Source organism: Aedes aegypti, chromosome 2, assembly GCF_002204515.2.
Source record: "Aedes aegypti strain LVP_AGWG chromosome 2, AaegL5.0 Primary Assembly, whole genome shotgun sequence".
NCBI lineage: Eukaryota > Metazoa > Arthropoda > Insecta > Diptera > Culicidae > Aedes > Aedes aegypti.
The window spans coordinates 428,556,334-428,574,167 of record NC_035108.1 but is presented as its reverse complement, the minus strand read 5'-3'; the positions used below and the strand labels follow the sequence as shown (position 1 = coordinate 428,574,167).

Here is a 17,834-nt window from a genome sequence, read left to right as displayed (position 1 = left end):
CTCCCAAGCCGTTATCCCCATAAGCATGGTCGGTATTCACGTCACCACTTGCTGCCATACTGCCAGGGGGTGGCCAGACGGGTGGGTGGTTGGATTCGAATTTATGAATGGAATCATCGTTCGTGTGTTTTTCCTCGTAGTAGAACAAGCTTCGGCACGGAGCACGAGGTTTTTCGGGACCGTCGGGTGCCGTTTCGGATGAATTTCCCACAATTCCCCCGAATGAACACCAGCAACAAGCTGTTCACCGTTCGTTTCTCTTTTTGCTAGCAAAGAAAAAGCCCAACGTTGGGAAAAATGGATCGCGCGCCAGCTTAGAACGGTGGCAGAGTGTATAAAAGCATGCTGCAGGCGGAAAAATTCGCTCAATCGCGCTCCAACAAGTGGTTCCTCAATAGTTTCCGCGCCCTGGCAGAACAAATCTAAACGGATATTAATAGGGATTTCCCCCTCTTCAGTGTGTATTTGAGTGTATGAACTTTGGCTGTTAGGAAAACAAGTGACTTTTGGAAAAGTTTTTCCTCGTCCGTCGGGACAGCGTAGTGCAGTGGAAGATACAGAACACCGTCGCGAGTAGAGAGTGGCCTCGTCGAGTTTCTGTGTTTGTTACTTGGAAATTTTCCTCTGGATCTGAAGTGTGGAACGGTTACTGAAACGATAAAGGAAGAAGGTATCTATCAGAAACAAAACTTGCTTTGGTGAAAGAATTCTAATGGATAATAAGATATTCGGTTAATCGTGTCGTGCTGCTGTCATTCTACGAATAATTGTCTCATGTTCCAAAACTTAGAATCGAGTTCAACGCGTGTGAAGGTTTAAGCACATTTGTACTCTGCATTGACAAACGTTGGGATAAATTCAAAACAAATCTAATGAGATGAAGGGTGTTGCTTAGACAGAAGAATAAGTTTTAACAGAAAAATTTTATTGTTGCTACAATATTAAAAGCGGAACTATTTTGTTAAGAAATACGGCGTTTTGGATTAATTTCTTCGCATATAATGTACTGCCACCACCAAAATAAAGTGCTATTTTCTTGTAATTACGCAAATTGGTGAAATGCAAATGGCGAAACAAAAAATCTTTTCGATAAATTGTTTGTTCTTTATTGCTTTATTGCATATGGACTTTGGGATACACAGCGAAAAAAGTTCTTATTGCAGAATAAAACAATGATTTTCCCAAACACAAAACAAATGTGTCCAAATGAAGTATGTCAAAATTAAGTTCCAACTCGACGTTTCATCAATTTGTAAACTTGTCAATATAACTTGCCCAAAGTTTTCGTTTGTTAAGCTATTCATAACTTTAAGGAATGGTTCATATCAATTGATTTTTGCTGACATAAACACACCAAAAAAATCAAATCAAAATAAAAAAAAATCCATCGACAGATATATGTACGTGGTAGGCAACACATGTGTTATAAAATTAATACACTGTGAAAGTGACAAATATGTTTTGATCCTCAGTTTGCTGAACCTGTATGGAATATAATAATACATTTTATGTTAATGATAGCAAAAACTTAAAATAACGTGATCCATGCAGAAAAATCTAAACTCATTGTGTTTTATTTATTTGAGATGGTTTCAAAACGTCTAATCTGGGCAATGCATCAAGAAGATGCTAAAATTCATCCAACTAACTCATTCAAAACAAAAGCTAGGTGCTTTGTCACATAACAAGTAGTCAAACCAGTTTTATTGATTGATATAACCAGTAAAGCCGGTGGAAAAATATTCACGCCATTGAACAGAACTACTGCACATGTTTTGACCAATAGTAATCTAAAACTTCCACACACTGCGTCAAAATTTCTCCTTAAAGTCATGAATAGCTCAAACAGCATATTTCGGATGAAAAATGAAATGATGAAAAATGATGAATTTGTTAAATGCTCAAGTTACATGTACCAAACTGTGGTGAAGGCGGGGAGATCTCGAAGAGTGATTGGATTGTTTAGGATGTGAAGTTAAATTGTGTGTATGAAAGATAATAAGGAAAATAGTAAGTTAGTTAAAGAAAGAGTGAATGAAACAGTAAGAAAGTGAGTGAAGGTAATAAAACACAAATTGGAGCTCATCACCACGTTTGATATGTGGCTTGTTTTCCTGTGTTTTACAATAAGCATCCGACAAAGACAAATGTATGCTATAATTATCTGATTAAAAGACCCAGTGTCATACTTACTAAACAATTTTGAATCGTGCTTCCGTAAATAGCTATTTTGTCGTCCAATTAATGCAAACCACAGCCAAAAATGTATAAAGTGGGACAAAAGTATGAGTGAGGCAACAGTTTCTTTTCGAGATTTTTAGCTCATTTTAAAACTAAGATTATGAGTGTAATGATGGTGCAAATACCATTATATTATTCTACTTATAAAAAGCTTTTGTCAAAATTCTTTTATGTTCTGATCCTTTTTATCAATCCACAAATGTATAAAATAAAATAATTTATAGGACTAGAAAAATGTAGAAATTTATAATTGAGGTTAAAAAATGAGTGACATAATAATATGACAAGACTCGCAGAATCATTTCAAAAATTGGCAAGGCTTCGATTCCACTTATTATTATCCCCTACTATTTCCAACAGCTACGTAAAGTTTCATCGTCATTGAATTAAACAGAATTGACTTGAAAATAGTGTGGTTACCATCTTGTAGATTTATATCACTAATTCAAACATCAAACATTGGTTTTACATACATGATTATCGAAGGCTAAAGGAGATTGGGATAATCTGTGGGCAGAATGTACACCGACGAATCATGTTTCATTTGAAAGATCTGAATGAGACGAAAAAAGTTGATATGGGGTTAAAAATATCCGTCGTGGGAGAAAAAAGCTATTCCGCATTGTTTGAGTTGGATTTTTAATGTATTTTAATATCTTGTATAACTATTTTTCTACTTCCTTTTTTTTGCTGTTTTATTGCACCATATTTTTTCACATGTTCTCGGAAAACTCTTATAGTTTTAGGATCTGTTAGGATCTGTTAGGTTCGTTGAATCCCCCACCCTCCCTTGCCGACGAAAAAAATGGAAATAAAAATCTTACCGAACACCTTTTGAAAGTTTTATCAACATTCCGCAGTGGATCTTGCGAGGAATCTGCCAAAAACCTGATGAAAAATTAAAAAAAAAACGCTTTAGAAATTGTATTTTTTTTATCACGTCAAGTTTTTTTTATATATGTATGAAAACTTCTTCAAGGTTTTTTTTATTTCTTCAAGAATTATCTTCTGGAAATAATACAGAATTTACACCGAATCAATAATTTCATGGGACTCGTCTTCAAGCATTGTCTTAGACAGATATTTATTGTCCAATAAATTACTCCAAGGATTTTTCCAATAACTTGCCTTGCGTAGTTTTAAAATATTATTTTAGCCATTTCTATAAAAATGCTGATTCGGACTTTTCAAGGATTCTACAAAATTCTTTAGGTTTCCGTAGGAAACTTTAAATACTTTCCCTATATATTTTTCCAAGCATTACTGCTCGGATTAATTCAGGATTTACCCCAGGTATCGCATAAAAAGAAGATATAATAGTTTCTTCAAGAATTTCTCTAGGATTCCATTAGGGATCTTCCCAAAAGCTTAAGCTAAAATTTTTCCTTAGAGTTATTTAACGTATTTTTTAAGTAAGTTCCTCAAAAATACATATAGAGATTTTCGAAATTTGGAAATGCTCGAGAGTTTCAAGTTTCAAGAATTTAACCAGAAGGTCCTAAAATTTAATGTTTTGACTTCCTCCTGGTATTATAATAAAGTTTATCCAAAACTTCTCGCAGAAGTTTCTTCAGCAATTAATCCTGTGACTTCCTTAAATTATTTTTCTTAAGAATTCATCCAAATATTGAAACAGGAATTCTTCCAAGGATATATTAGATTAGAACATATTGCATAGATTCCTTTGGGTTTCATTTTTATAGTTATAATTTATCTAAGAATACTGCCAAACAAAATCTGCAAAATCTAAAGAATATTTCTCAACATATCTTTTTTTGGATACAAGGAATATTCTTAGGAAAATTCTACAATAATCCCTTGTAGGACTTCCCAAAAGAATTCCTAGAGATTTTCATAAGAAATTCAGAAGCATATGGATAATTTTATACAGCAATTCTTGGAAAAATGTATGGTTGAATCTTTTTGGGTTTATTCAAAGAATGCTAAGAGGTGCTCCCGAAAATAACTGTAGGAGTTTCTAAAAACTCACAGAGAAGCTCTTAAAGGAACGTCTGTAAGAGTTTTTGTGATCTATGTGTGAATTAATTCTGAAATGACAGAAATGCCTAAAGGAATTTCGGAATTTATATTGAACGAACTTTCATGATCGCTTGCCCTCCTCTGACGAACTAAATTTTTATCGTATTCGGATATTTACTCTTCGGAATAATACATTAATGAGAATATGTTGTGTAACAATGAAGCAATTTGGTACATACGTTTTTAAGTAATGATCATTTAGGTTTCCGATACCATGCTGGCCAAACAGAGATCTTGAAATCTTCATTAAACGTCATATCGTAATTTCCAGATATCGCCAAAAATACTTAACCGATTTGTATGATTTTTTTCAGAGAAGCTGCTTATTACCTGGCATTGTATAGTTCACGATTTATTTGACAGATTGGCTAAAATCAATATAGCCACCAAAGACATTTTATATGTAGATTTTCGGCCCCTAAGGAACCAAAACCAGATCACCAATGATTTATATCGTCACGGGTTCTTAAACTAGAAGAGTTTTTTAGAACTTTTAAAAAAATGGTGCAAAAATATTAAGAAACAAAGAAGTTATCGCAATTTGGAAGGTTAACAATGAAAAGCTCTATGATGTAAAGAAGACAATAAGAACTTTAATTCAGAGATGAAGATGCTGCATAGTGTTGTAAGGCGGAAAGACATTGAAAAATCATAACAATACATGTTACATATCATGTAAATATCCATGATTTTCCACGCTCCAATTATGTGCATTATATGTCACAGAAATTTACACGTTTCGTTCGAACTGTGTACCACCAACATTGCACCAACCACCACTTCTCAACAGTTTCGTAACCGGGTTACTGGATATTTTTTGAAAGCAATGTGTGTATTGTGAATCATCTTCAATTAAAAAAATCAGATCTAGGGAAAGTGTACCAGTTATGGCTATAGTGATTCCCTATTTGATCATATGTGTTTTCTCGAAAACTTTCACATTTTGAATATTTTTCAATGTTTCAACATAAAGATATATTTGATATCAAACTACTTAAGCACACAGAATGATTAAAAATTTGAAGATAATCAAATTATCTTGTATGGCGAAATAGGGAACCATTATGTCCATAATTGGTACACCTACCCTATTCGATGAAAAAATATCTGAGAATCTATGAATCTTCTGGATTTGGCAATGCAGTCTTGGGAGGAATCAAAACGATGTTTCTAGATGTTTCCCGACGTTTCGACTCAGAATCGAGTATTCTTCTGGGAAGAATCTATGGTGGGAGAAAAGTTATTACTAATTGTTTGTGCCAAAGTACATATTATTCCGGATTTTAAGAAGAGTTTGACAAATCTATTATTTCAACCTCTAATAAAAAACATCATCAGTACCAAACATAGTGTTAAATGTAAATTGAAATGGTCATTTGAACTTATCAGTATCATAAACGTAATTTTAAGATTTAATGTTTGGCAATGGTAATCTAGCTCCAGATCATTGCTGGCATAATCCCACTCGCGCTGTATACTGCTTACGTGGTTATTTAATGTCGCATATCCTCTCATGTCGCATATTGTTGCATATGTCGCATATTATCCAACTGGTCCTAAGTTAAAAAAAAACGTCAATCACTATCGTCTTACGAATTGGTACTGAAACACCCTGGTAACCCAACTTACAATTGTAGCGCTATAAGCCAAGATTATTTGCTTTCGGCTGTATAACAGTTGAATTGAAGCAGTGAACGCAGCAACAGATGTAAGCTGTTGAAAATAGCAGAGGACTGACATGGCTGTCATCCTGCATACATTTCGGCTCTTCCTCACATCGTTTTGGTACCCACTTTCTGGTCGGTTTGCCCTAACCTTGCTTCTGATTTTCGAGTATACGGCGCATGCGCTGCTAGTGCTAGATTCTGGCAATTAAACATATCGCATTGAATCGTCGTATTTGATCATTCGTTCATCATTTTGCATCAGCGAGGTATTATTGATGTCTCCTACCTAGAAAAACATATGTTTTGTCCCTCCCAAAACAATAAAAACAAGAACACTGGACTCCATGTTGAACTGATGTTGGGATGGAAATATTGGCTCATGCCACCCCCTAGAAAATCGATTGATTCAGCGTTAATACAGCTGTAACGCAAACGTTTTGCAGCTACAACTCTTAGTGGAATAAATTTCGTAAGTTATCGCTTTTTTTGCTTTCACTAAGTTGTAACTAAACATCGTAAGAGGTAATGTTGTGGAATAAAAGTCCGCATCATTAATCCGCCTGCTTCTATACAATATGATTTGTTATGCTGCTCAATATATAATTAGGAAGCGCTTTGTCGTTTTTTAAACAGCGAATATACAGCACTAGGCTTTTGCGCATCTACACAGCTTGTTGGATGTAAACATTGCGTTTGACATTTCACGCTCTTTTACTGCCTGATGAAGTGGTGTAAGCGTGACTAAAACTTCTTATAACATTATTATGCAATGTTATATGAACCGTTTTCGATGTAGAAGAAAACGGTGTGTTTTCTTTACCTTTGATATACATATACTGTGGTGGTAACAAATACAGCATTGAGACCTCTGGATACCGAGATCGTGAGTTCGATCCCAAGCGGTGGTAGGTACTTTAATTGTGTAACGTTTGGAAACATTACATTAAGCCTATTATGAAATGAATTCTAGTGAAACAGCTTGGAAATAATGTTCAATCGGTGATACAGCGAAGCTTGTATACAAATTATTCATCAGTTGCGAAACGGTTGAAAAAGCGCCTTTCGAAGATGTCATACAGCTACTTGTCCTATAACAGTCGAGACAAAGCAATGATCGGGTTGCATAAGAGCTGCCTACAAAACATAAACATACTTGAGTAGATTTGTCAGATTTGCTGGTAAAATTTTCACAAAGAAGCTATCGTTCGTGTGTACAGCGCATTTACTAAGCATAAAGCCTTATAAAGAGAAAGCTTCGAGAATGTTTACATTTGCTTTAAATTTTAGATGTGTAGCTACTTCTTCATAGGGATCTAGAAAACGGACATTCGAGACTGTTTAATGATGTGGCTAAGAACTATAGACAGTTATACTGGTTATACCTGTATGCGCCTAAAAATATTATTGAGCAAACATTTCTTCTATTTTTTTTCTGAACATTCTATGACTAGCGTTGTGAAGATCTCAAATTCTCGAAAAATTATTCAAAAACCCTTACCTCCGAATAGTAAACGAACTTTTATAACCTATTCATCGTATTACGCAGACAAAATTCTACACATTTCACTCTGAACCTACTCGGTTTTTCCTGGAGAGACAAAGTGACTCAATCACGAATCAAAACAAAACACTACTTGAGTCGATTTTACACTAATACAAAAACGTCGTAAGTGATTGAATAAAACGGTGCATTATTTTGGTTTAGAATTTTGTGAGAAATAATTGAAACTCCCTAGTTTTTGAACGCGAGATTATTGCACGCAAAACACGGTGAAAAAAATGTTAAAAAGGGCTGTCTTTCAAAAAGCTGTTTTAGAAAATAGATTGTGGTTCTTCCGAATTCATTTTCTCAAAACCTTATAAATGTTACTTATTTGAAAAAGTAATCGAGTGGTCTCGATTTTTTTTTTCACGCTTGAAAATACGCATAAAAAAAGTTAAAATTAGCCCGAAGTAGGGTCGATGTACCAATAGCCGCATAGCTAAGAACAAATATTCGTATAAAATCGAAAAATAACGCTAGCGTCATTATTTTTCCATCATCTGAAAGCTTTTTATCTTGGTTTTGTGGGAAAACATGAAAACTGCGAAAACTCAAACAGCTCCTGACCTTCATATAAAAAAATATTATGAAACGATTGATTGCAAAACGGCAGTAAAAAGCCACTAGTGCGACTATAGGGGACTGTCTACTAAGGGAACACCGACCCTAACATATTTAAGACGAGTATGCATATAACGGCACAAACTAACGTTGGTGAAAGAGTGTACTCTTTACGGTCTGATGTCCAAATGCTAATGGACCAAACGGCATTCGATTAATCGTGTTATGCTCTTTTGCCTCACAGTTTTGGTTGGAGCATAATGCTATTTAGTTGCTAAGTCAAAGAAAAAGGAAAGTTCACGAAAAAGCTAATTAGATTTTGACGGAGTATCTGCGACAGAAATTGTGACTTCGTAGTGATAAATCGAGAAAACTTCTAAAAAAACGACAAATTGATGAGTTTTTTGATGAATGGAAAGCACTACGAGCGGAACGGACGCCCCTGAATAATTTAACTAGAAAATCGACTTTGTAAGTTGTGGTTTTATTTAGAACAGAACCGTGGCGGCGCTGCCTCGCCGTCGGTACAGAACATTGACATCGTTAGCGAGCGACAAATGAAAAATTAAAAGCTTCCAGCAATTATTGACCCGAACGCAGTGAATGGGAAGGAACAGAGGTTAAGTACAATTCAACTCCAATGAGGGGTAAAGATGGGACTCGATAAAAATTGATTGGGATTAAAAGTGTGAAGTGAGACGGCCGTTGAAAGGTGGATTAATGAGATCCAGTAAGGGTTCGATCTGATTCGGTGGCCTCAATTAAAATTAAGTTTAATGAAGTGGTGCCGGAAAAAAACAAAAAACGGTAGATTTGGGTATAATCTTATTATTATCGCTTTGGGTAAATGAACATGTCCGGAAAATAACGACAACTATTCTCTCGCACATAAGTGTAGAACATGAGAACAGCAGAGCCTATCCGTCAAATCGATGGTTCAGTATAAGTTGCAAAATTATTCATTCAGTTCTCCACAGATAATCAACTGTATCATCTAAGAGAAAAATTATTCCCTGTCGACTTGTTTGATGCCCCACCTCTCTTGACTGCATTTGAAAAACCCAATCGGATGTTGGTTGCCAAAGCGTTTCACGTACGTCTTCGCATATTGGCAATCCATGACGTGTCAAGCGTTTGGGAATTTCTTTCTTCAGTGGCATAAATCATCTGATTGGATTTTCCCAAACAAATAAAGGAAATTTACGATCTTATTTGTCACTTTGATGCTCATTCTGGGCTCTATTTGAATTGCTGTACCAATTTAACACACTGATGGAAGGAAGTGTTTGATAAAAGAAACTAATTTATAGGAATAATATGCTTGGACTGTTTCGGATGGAAAACAACTCCCTTCCGTTTCGTCGCCTAAAAACATCGTCCTATCGCTATTAACCCAATGCCTTCGCGCTGTGAAACATTGAGATAAGGGAACATGGCCCAATATGAACCTATGGGTATGTTTTAACCGAATCAGTGAATCGTTCCTTACAGTGTAAGGATTTTGATCCGAATAAGCCGATCGAACCATATTCGGAAAGTGCAACAGTTTGTGATCCATAACAATTCGTGGCACACACGCTAAGCCTGCTCAACGCAGCGCATGTGTTAAAACTACACAAAATGAGGCAAACAATGCAGGACTCTTTGGCTGAGTGAATATTCTGTGTAAGTCGCACTCATGTTATGTGTAACCGATGTGTTGGCCATTGGCTGTGCGCGGATCGATGGGAATGGAACTGTCAGTCATCTCCCGCGCGGCAAACAGTTGGCCGTTGGTAATATGGGGAGTTTTCAGGGATTTTTTCCAGCGAAAAGCCGGAAGATGGTCGCAAATGAGCAAGTTTTTCCCCCATTTGCTTCCGCTTTGGCTATTCGAATGAAAAAGTCTCTAAAAAACTTTAAAATCGGAATGTTTTTTTAATGTTTTCAGAAGCAAAACAAACATGGAAGCGAATTCCGCGTTCCAAGCGTTCCTCCTCTGTGCGCATTTCACTCATTCGGTTTGTTTACCACCGTTTGCACAAAACTGTGTACAGCCCCCTTTGCACAGAATCTGTGCTGCATGAATAGAGGCCGATTTTGTGTACTCGGCACTCATTTTTGAGCGGATGAAGTTTAGCGTGCAACAGTATCGAGCCATTCGGGATATTTATGTTTTGCATAAAATTAGAAATAACTTCCATATCTTCTGGCAATGCAACTTTAAATAACTTGATTCTAATCTATTGGATAACACTGCGGAACACGGTTTTGTCTCAAGCACCAAAATACCGCTTTTTATTATAGTTTTATTATAGTTCAGCAAACATAGCTTCAAATTTCAACAAAATCGGTCAAATCTTGATTTTTTGACAATTTTTGAATTCAGAATTTCCTTAACCGCGTCGAATATGATACGTCCACGGTAATTAACAAGCGAGTTTTTTTTTAAACTATTTACACTTCAGCCCTTTCATTGTCTATTCGGGAAAATCGTTCTGGGGCGGACTCAGAACCCACACTGGCTTCGCGAATTCAATTATAATTCAATTTGAGAGGAAGGAAAGGGAATTGCGCTCGAAATAAGTATGCTGAACTGCTAATGAAAGTCAAATTAACATATGATTTATTTTTCTACGATAAGGATTTAAGAAGGTATGAAAGCAATGCACTACAAAACTTCACCTGCGATTGATCGTTGCTGGTGGGGTTTTTGACGAGTAATTCGGTTTCCTTGCCGACACCTTTGCCAAATGGTTAGCGGTTGCCCGATGGTTGTCGAGTTACTAGTGGGCCTTTAGGTCTTCGGAACGGCTTCGAAGAAGCTTAGTCCGGTTCGATTGTGTCAAGTTGTTCTCTAGAATCACTAGTGGCGAGCACTTGGCACTTATCACTTTCTATTTGAGCTGCGGTGGGGTACAGATGTCTTCCACTCGCAATTCACTCATAACGAAAAAGATCCTTTCCAAGACCTGCATATCCTTTTTATAGGACTCGATGATGCACCATAATTCACCATGATGCATCAGTGCATGACGCTATGAACTACGAACACCATTACTCCAAAAGCCCTGAATAGGTCATTACCTGGAACGCCATTACCAAGAATACATTTACATTTTGAGATTAATTCTGATTAGAAGGTCGGTAGCTGATTGTACGGATTTGTAATGAGCGTTAAACAACTTTGGCTTAAACAATTTATTTTTAAAATATTATGAGATCCAAATGTAGCTAGATTTTCAGCAAATATCTGTTTCGTTTGACTTTTTCCTTCAATTTTCGTGAGATTACCACATATAAAATGCAATGCTCTGAAGAAAAGCCTATTTAAAAAGAAGGGTAAATTTATTGAGAAAAGGACAGCTATAATATGCGTAAAATAACGATAAAGTAAAGCCTCCTTTTGGGACCTTGCTACCCACTTCCTTCTCTCGCAATTCTTAGATGTCGGTCTTCCGGCATTGTGATCTTCCATAAGAGTTTGCTTTTTTATACAATGACAATTCTCGATTACTTTTTCAAATCGATGTAAGTAACATTCATATGGATCTGAGAAAGTTAATTAAGAAAAATTACAACCTGACTTCTAAAACTGTTTTAAAATGATTTTCATTTTTAACATTTTTTTTACCGTGTACATCGTTGAAATTTTGCATACAATCAGCTTGCGATAAAACACTATGTAGTTCGTATCATTTCCCATAAAAAATGTATGACAAAATGATAATCAGTTTCATTCAGTTACTTACGACGTGTTTGGAGCAGTGTAAAATCGACTCAAGTAGTATTTTGGTTTAATTCGTGGTTAGGCCACTTTGTCTTTCCATACAACGGAGCGACGAAAGTAATGGTTAGTTGAAAATCTTACTTACGCCGTTTTGTAAATCCTGAAATTGAACGTTCTAAAAGTGAAAAATCGAGTGGGTTTAGAGTGAAACGTGTAGAATTTCTTCTGCGAAACACGTAGGATTGATAAAATAAGTTAATTAACTTTTCTGACATGAGTCTGTTTGAATAAGTTTTCGAGAATTGATGATCTACCTAATATTATCGTTGCAAGACCAACCTGATAGACAATCATAGGCATTGGTGGCCTTTGATCGTTGCTACAGTAAAAACTTTCTTCGTTTTATGGGCTGAATATCGATAAGATATCCACAAAAAAATATGTGTTTGATTGAAGACAATTGAGATATGATGATGGTAGAAAAATGTTGAGCAGTTTCATAATGGACCTGACTGTTTCAAGCAATTTTCTCCCAAACAGACAATAATTCTAGAAAAATAAACACGTCCGTTTCATCATTTTGTCAATTACTGAGTTTCTTCATTTGTTGATCAATCAGAAAAAACCTGCTCTTTCAGTTCAACGAAAGCTGCAAAGATATCCTGCTTTTAAAAGAATTAACTTTTCGATACTAGCTTTTCAGATGAAAGCTTGAGAGAACAACCTATTTAAGTTAGAAGGGCACATTTCTGACAAATTCATTGCAGCTTCTACGTTAATAATTACTGTAATAACATGGAATTGTAAAAATAATTGAAATATGGTAACCGCCAAAGAGCCCAAATAGCCATCAATGCACAGCTGTTCAACAAGAAGATATTGAATGGATGATGGGATGACTTCCCTGGACATAGAGACACAAATACAAAGCTGTTCGATATGCAAGGAAAGCTCTCAGTTAATAACTGTGAAAGTGTTTGCTGAGCTAAGAAACAGGACTTGTATTTAGAAGAAAAAGAAGAAGATAGTTGCCAACAGGATATTTCAAAAGACATAAAAGAAGGAAAGGTATCCGCCCATTTGTCCAAATTCCAAATTGCCGAATGGGTCGTTTGGCTGAATTGCGTTTAGCCGAACTACGTACACAATTATTTAAACTGCTACAACACTGATGTATTTCAGGGCCCGAAAATGGCAACTTTATTGAAGAAAGCTCTCAGTTAATAACTGTGGGAGTGCTCATTAGAACACTAAGCTAAGAAGCAGGCTCTGTCCCAGTGAGGACATTAATTTCAAGAAGAAGATGAAGAACGCTGATGTATTTATGTATCAACTAGTTGAATCAGGACAATGTTGTGAACCCCTCACATCGCGTCAAGACTCTGAGCTAATGGTTGTGGCAATCAACCAAATTATCTTTTCGGCCAGTTGGCGTTCGGTTCAACGGCATTCGGCCAACCCAGTGAACCACGTATCGTATAAGAATGTGCATCCAAAATCACATATTCATGCGTCCAAAATCAGAATTGCACAAGATGCCATATTAAGCATTATCAATGTCAATACAAATTGTATATAAATCCCCAATACGATTCATAAACGACAATCTGTGTTGACAACAAAACATGTCGTAAATAGTGCAACTTAGAATCACGTTATGTTATATAAACTGACAGATCATATATCAATCCAGTAAGCATCGTATGAAATCGCAATAACTTAGCAAAAATTGCCACCCAAACTTTGTCTATCTGCTAACGATGGGCCTCAAAGAACAACAAAGTATGTTTCGCTGTACATGACACATGTATTAAGATTGGCAAATAATCACTTGTCAGACAAGTAACCTATGGTGGTACAGTGGGAAGGTGCCCGATTCCTGATCCAGAGGTCCCGTGTTTGAGACTCGCTGGAAACTTTTTTTTTATTTTCATCCAAATTTTGTGGCATCGTATACTGATCGCAGAAAGTACGAAAAAGTCGTGCCAAGTACGCATATAGCCTCCACTTTGGTAGGTATATAGCCTTTTCGTGCATTCTATACGATTGAATTGATTCATATAGAATGATGTATAACAAAAGTTATACCAACCAAAATGTTTACTGGGAAATGACCCGGAACCGAAGGAAAAATATACGATTAAAATGAATCGAAGAACTTTACGCACCAATATTTTTTAGTTTGCTTTATTTCAGCATCGTAACCAATTTTTTGGCCGCAAAACAAGATATGTGCTGCACTATATTCCATACTGTTAGGGGTAATGACGCATTCGGGGTAATGGCACATTCGGGGTAGTGGCGTTCGGGGTAATGGGGGAGACTCAGTGCATATATGGTTGGGAAGGGTTTTGATGGTGGGATACCAGGGGTTTATTTAGAAGAATTTCAAATTCATATTTAGAACAAACTTAAATTCCTAATTGGTAAATTTGTAAGAATTGAAGAAATCTTGAACAATGTTATAATAAATATTTTTCATCGATGAAATGTGTTCGACGGCTACGTGAGAAGGCCTGCGAATTTGACTTACGTACAACTCAAATGTTTGAGACGTTATGTTTCGATTCTAGTTGGGCAAAATTTTAATCATATGACCTAACAGAACAATCACTGTGTTTCTAGTAGATACTGTATGAAGTATTGTGAATGTCTTTTATTTGAACTCCAAGCCTCCAATTCTTCAACAAGCACATACCTATAACACCTCAACTTATTTTTGAATTGCTATGGTATGGAATACTGTGGAAGTGGATACCTAATGATGATGATATTATGCAGTTGTAATAGAAAAAGTAACTCATAAGCTATTCATTTTTAGTTTAAACATTGATATATGATCAAAAGTGAGGATTCCTTGAAAATTTGCAAAACATGGTTTGTTATGCCACTCAATAACATATTTTGATGTTCATAAATTAGTCATAAGTTATTCAATAACTTGTTCTTAAGACAAAGTTTTGATTTTCTGTTAATATATGGATACAGACCTTTTATATATTTGACTTGAATGCTCTCAATAAGGTTTTGGAAAGTTAAACGTTTATCATGCATGAGCTCTAGATACTTAACTTCATCTGACCGATTTATTGGAACCCCTCTCGTCGTAACAACATGTCTACTTGAAGGTTTCAAATAAAGAGCTTTTGTTTTATTTGGGAATGATATAAGTTAAGTTTTGTGAGTATAAGGAGAAATCTTCCATGTTTGAAAGTATGAAGAAAAAATATCCAAACTTTTTTGTAACCTACTACATATGACACGCAAGCTTCGGTCTTTGGCGGATAGACCTGTGTCATCCGCAAAAAAAGATTTTTGACCAATCTGAGGTATCTCAGGTAAGTCCGATGTGAAAATATTGTATAATATTGGTCCCAAAATACCGCCTTGAGGAACAACATCTTTTAAATGAAATCTTTTAGACTTGGAATCCTGATAATTAACCTGAGGTGTACGATTTAACAGATAACTAACATGGATGATTCTTACAATGCATGTTGGTAAATTGATGTTTTCTTAAATTTACAATCAAACCCTTATGCCAAACACTTTAGAATGATTTTTATATGTCTAGAAGAGCAAGACCAGTAGAATACCCTTCAGATTTGTTACACGTAAAAGTTGAGTGGTCGAATGTCTATGTCGGAATCCGAACTGTTCATTGGCAAAAATAGAATTTTCGTTGACCACCATTCTGTTAACATTGATCCGTTTCAACTTCAAAATGCGGATCTTACTTCGAAAAATAGGGCCCAGATAGCCGTAGCGGTAAACGCGCAGCTATTCAGCAAGACCAAGCTGAGGGTCGTGGGTTCGAATCCCACCGATCGAGGATCTTTTCGGGTTGGAAATTTTCTCGACTTCCCAGGGCATAGAGTATCTTCGTACCTGCCACACGTTATACGCATGCAAAAATGGTCATTGGCACAGTAAGCTCTCAGTGTGGAAGTGCTCATAAGAACACTAAGCTGAGAAGCAGGCTCTGTCACAGTGGGGACGTAATGCCAAAAAAGAAGAAGAAGACTACAAAAAACTACCAAAATCCTCAACGTGACATTTTGAACCACTTGTCCCTGCCGCTGAAGCAGCGTCAAAACCATCGCCTCCGTTCCGGCTAATTGATGGCAGATAGACTGTCTCACCCGGTTCCCAATCTAATCACTCCGTCATAGTATTGTTGAAAAGCAATCGGTATTTTTAGGACACCTTCGGGCCACGATTCCCCATCGACGGAGTCGTTTCCAAGCCACGTTTCCACCGGGTATCGATTGAAGTGTCATCAAGCTATTTAATTAATACGCAAGCAAGCCTGTTGCCCACTCGTCGTTCAGGCTTGCAGGGCTTTGCGGTGGTTGTAACCCATGAATAGCGGCTTCCTTGGAAGGATTTCGACAGATGCGACAAATCGATCGGTTTAGTGTGATAAAAGATTAACGCTAATTTTACTCGGAAGCCGGCTATTGGCTCGTCGATTTGGTTTTGCTTTGATGATAAACGTGACGGAAGTGGATTCGGAAGATGGAGCATCTACTATAGAATAACATCGGAGAGTGGGGAATCGCGACAACAAGATAGACAAACAAATCTGGAATAGTGGAATTTTGGAAAGGTGGTATTCCACTATAGTGGTGGTTAGGTAATCAGGAAAAGCTTGTTTTGAAGGTTGATTTCGTAAACTTTTTTCAAAACAATACTCTTCCAAAAGTAAACCGTTTGAAAAAGATGATATAAGTTATCAATAAATTATCACTTCAAAGTTTCGATTCACTCTCGTATCACATTGATTTTCTCTCCATTTACAATACATTCTCTCTTGATTTACTCTCGCCTGTCTTGTCTCAATCTTGACTCATTCTATTTTTGTTCTTAACTCAAACATTAAATTAAAAAAATATCTCAAATAATTTTTGAAATATTTTCACTTGTTCTAGTGTTAGCTTCTTATTCGCTTCCTTGGTTTCGTAGCAGATTTTGATAAATTTATCTTCATAATTGAACCTTTCTTCTAAATCGCTAAATGGTATGTGCACGAAACCCAGATTCACATCGTCCAAAGCAACTTTGACCAATTCATACACTCAAAAGTGTGTCATGCATATTTTTTTTTTGCTTTTGCCCGAACAAGCATTGTGTCGTAAATCAAGCTGGATGAGGAGTGGATGATATTTGCCAGTTATCCATAATCATCAACACATCGTCGCTCGTAGTCACCGTGTTTGTCACTTTCCTTCGTTCTTCCGCTCATAGTAGGTTGTACATTGCTTATCTGGTGACCGACATCCAGCCCAGCTTGTCTTATCTCGTCCTGCTCGATTACATCACACAGTGTTGCGCAGCTTATCCATGTCTAGTAATTTGCATCGTACTCGTCAACAACATATCCGATCTGCGCGACGCTCGCTCGTCTTTGTCACCGTTGCCGTAGTCGATTCAACTGCCATGCCAACTGAAGCCGTACATTGCGCTCCTTGGCGTCTTCGCATCATTGCATTGTTACCATAAACTACAACCCATCCTTTGCCGCCCCAACAACGCACAATGGTCCGAGTCGACAATTTATCAGGAAAAAAGTGTTTAAACGTGTGATGCCTTTGGAGAGATTGCTCTGAATTGAGTTTTTCATATATTTTGGGTGGTCCTTATGCACGATTAAATTTAGAAACATTTTTTTCACAACTGTTGTACAAAGTACGATAGCGCGACAGCCCTCAGGGTAAGAACAACTTCTCTAAAGACATCATTCCTTTAAAATCATCGAAAAAGAACCTTTTTTTCTGTTAAATTGTCGATTCGAGCCATTGTGCAACACAGCGAAGTCTCATGGCATGCAGCTATTCAACAGCAGTAAATTAGCTCCAAAGTGGGCTGGTGGGAGGCAAAGATTGATTGCGCGCAGGGGGCCACTCCTAATTGCTAATGTGATGTTTATATCTAATCTAAATTAGGTTCGTGCCCGGTGAAGAGGTGGGAAACGTGACTTACGTGCTGATTTGGATACCACCTCGATATGGGCTCATATGAGCATGGTGTCAGTACGGAAATCGATGATTTACCGATAGAAAGGTTATAGAGC

General features: G+C 36.7%; 1 protein-coding gene across 1 annotated transcript in view; it reads left to right on the top strand.

Annotated features, from left to right (window-relative positions):
* Window positions 1-344: 344 nt before the first annotated feature.
* The window catches only part of LOC5573899, a 65,140-nt gene continuing 47,650 nt past the window's right edge, over window positions 345-17,834 (top strand). Inside the window, exon 1 of the mRNA XM_021847641.1 lies at window positions 345-670. The gene's annotated coding sequence lies outside the window, so the exon portion shown is untranslated. The remainder of the gene's footprint in view (window positions 671-17,834) is intronic.